This window comes from Haemaphysalis longicornis, unplaced genomic scaffold (genome assembly GCF_048455015.1).
Source record: "Haemaphysalis longicornis isolate Haplotype H1 unplaced genomic scaffold, Haemaphysalis longicornis Haplotype H1 scaffold_5, whole genome shotgun sequence".
Taxonomy (NCBI): domain Eukaryota; kingdom Metazoa; phylum Arthropoda; class Arachnida; order Ixodida; family Ixodidae; genus Haemaphysalis; species Haemaphysalis longicornis.
In genome coordinates, this window is record NW_027526385.1 from 35,295,200 (window position 1) to 35,298,337 (window position 3,138).

Genomic DNA, 3,138 nt, shown 5'->3' on the forward strand with positions numbered 1-3,138 from the left:
ACATTTTTGGTGCTGTCTGGTTCACGTGAGTGCAACCGGCGGAACTTCTCAATCGGGATTGAAACGTGCCGTGTAGGAGCGGCGATGGGCCGGGCGCGCTGAGGAAGTCGTGTGCGCTTCGCTTCAATTCGGGTTGAAAGTGCCACGTCACAAAGATATTATATTAACTATATTTGCGGATGCGAGTTGGCAGCACCTCGTAGCGGCCACGTACCAATCACCCTTAAACATAATCACAGCTAGGTTGTAAATCAGAGTACTTGCTGCAAAGGGGTTTAGCGAGATGGCGAGAATTACATAAACAAATTACCTACGCCTTCTCTTATTGGGAGCGAAAAAAGTTGTGAGGATGAACGTCCCTGTTCCCATTGATTGCCACCCCGACACACCTGTTTGTATCTCTAGGAGTCGCAGGATATCGCAATGGTGAAGCTCTGGCTGGGATCTCTGGTTGATGACATCACATCACCGACTGACGTGCAAAAAATGCCCTCCCTTCTCAAAGAACTCCTTCAAAAGATTCCAAATCTCTCGTGGGACGTAGACGAGGGTCGGAAGTCTGATCTCAGAAGCTTAGCCGAAACGGTCGCCGAGCTGGTCAGCAGAGTCATGCTGAAGACACACGCATGGAACGGCATCCCACAGGTGGGCACAACCTTGAAAATGCAACCCGGGTCGGTTTTTTTACGAGAATCTCTCTTGTGCCGCCTCTTTTCGGATTTTCCGAACACTGCGAAAAATGCAATCTAAGCCTGCTGCCATCATGGTGTAGCAAAACTATAGTCGCCATAATAACTATATAGCACCCAAACAACGTCTACTCTTTCAAAATAAGAGAATAGAAGCTTCGTTTATTTAATACGCATTGAAGCAGCAGGAAATTAAATTGTAGTAAGATCAAATGCTTTGTGTCGCATATTGTCATTGTTACACATAAAATTACTGTTTGCCAAGTTTACGTAGTGCAGAGTGAGTGAAAACGTGCATGCAGGGAAATTGTCTTGATTATTGCAGCGTTGTACATCAGTCGATGCTGTCGCTGGTATTTCTTCGCAGAGACAGTTTCGCTAGGCGATACCACTTTGTATAGCCTTGAGTCTGCCTTTATAGCGAATGTTCACTTGATCGAGTGTTCTGCTCTGTTTTTGATGCAGGAGGAGCGACGTGATACGTCCGCAGAATTGGACAATATAGTCGAGGAATTTGTTTCAAAACTCGTCTAGCTGGAAACGTCTGCAATGCGGTCTCGAACACACGTATTAGTGGTCACTATACCTCGGGCTGTTGAAAGCTTGTCCAGGGAAACAAAAGCACTGCAAGGAAGTGCCTTCAAGGCGGACTGTATGCATTTTCGTGATGATTATAAACCCTTTCTCACCGCCATATTCTGCTGAAGAAAAGCCACTGTTGTCATTCTCACACATCTTTTCGCGGTCCTCAAGCAGGCAATACATTTTTTTAGAAGCCAAATGTACCTACCTTAATAGGGGCTTCTACGCTTGAAAGTATTTTCGCGGATGTGGGAAGTGGAGAATACGGGTCATATTTAAACATGATGGGGTGAATAGAGTTTGTTAGTAAGGATACTAGGGAGGAAACTTTACCTGGTAATCCATGTCGTCATATGGTTATGGTTTTATGGGAACACCCCCTATTGTAGCTTGGGTTTGGCATGCCAAATGGCTTCTTTAGCGGTTTTGGGGATTTGCTTTTTTCACTATGCATTAACACATCTACGAGCTAGAAGAAAGCCGAAATCCTCCCTGTTCTGTGATAGCCGTGTTCGGTAAAACGGCAGGCCGTGCGTAATCGTTCCTGACGTTGGTCCTGCCGCAGCCGAAGGACGTATGACTGAGCGGGTCATATGGCGCCGCAAAAGTTGTAACTGACGATAAGAAAGAAACAAAACGTAGTTCAACGAAGACAAGATACGACACATAGGCACATGTCTCTGTGCTATCTTGTCTTAGTCCACGACTGTTTACCGACACGTTTTCTCTTATTTTCAAATATGAACCAACTTGCTCAGCAAGACGTTTTTTTAAGCTAGAGCTCACGGTCGGTGACCCGGTTAACCACGAAGATGACGTTTTCATAGGCACGCTCAAGAAGCTTTTCAAACTCTTCAAACAATTTTTTGTATGAAATAATATTACAATGAATACAATAATAGTCTTTATGCGTTCCCGCAAAATATTGACATTGTTGTTAACTACAAGCTTGGCCTGCAGAATAGTGGGCACAACTGTTCGTGAGAAAATAGTTTGCTTCTTTTTTTCTTGGATTTTTTGGATTTGTTGTGGCACTGTATTCAAATATACAGCCAATAAAGTAATTCTATCCAAGCCAAGGATGGAACTCAGGCGAGCCAATGGTGTAATGGCGGTCCATGGCTACACAGACGGTATTTATGTGAGCCGCATAGACGATAGCGCCAGATTCCTCTCTAGTGTATTTTGTATGAAACTTTATTGTGGGGTGTATTCGGGGTGAATGTCGTGGATCACAACGATTGGTTTTGCTTTTTTGCGAGCATGGAGCATGAAACAATCGACTCTGTGTTGATGACCGTAACGCCACTCCTTCAAGGCGGAGGCTGCTGATTTTCCTCCCTTTTTATTAATGCCCTGACAGTCAGAACCATATATAGAAATATGATCAGAGACGTGCAAACACACAAAAAAAAATAATTATGAAATATTTTAATGCAGTGAAGGACAAACATTTTCTGCCCAAATGCAACTCCATACTCCGGATAACGCTAAAGTATTTGTGGAATGCCCGTAACCCCATTGGAGTTTTATGTTCGCACTAGCGTCAGTGAGTTCATGTGCCCGTCATGTGAAGTGCAGATTTGACCCAATCAATACAACACTGCAGTGGTAGCAGGAAAAGATCTCCGTAGGTGGTTTCCCCGATTCGCCCTCAGTTTTCGTTAATGATACACATCCTTTGATATGACCAGTGTCGTTTTCTGCAACAAAAGCCTGAACAAGAAGCAACGTCAACATTGATATCACAGCGATCCATGTGACTTTGAATATTTACAGTTTATTCTCAGGGGGTTTGGCTGAGAAACATTCCGTGTGAAGGTGTGAAGGTGTGGGCGAAAAGATGCAAAATCAAGGGGGGAAAGTT

General features: G+C 44.1%; 1 long non-coding RNA gene across 1 annotated transcript; it reads left to right on the forward strand.

Annotated features, from left to right (window-relative positions):
* Nucleotides 1–439: 439 nt before the first annotated feature.
* Nucleotides 440–1,292, forward strand: LOC144139153 (uncharacterized). Its single transcript, XR_013316078.1, has 2 exons — nt 440–645; nt 1,155–1,292. It is a non-coding gene; the product is annotated as an uncharacterized LOC144139153 (long non-coding RNA).
* Nucleotides 1,293–3,138: the final 1,846 nt, after the last annotated feature.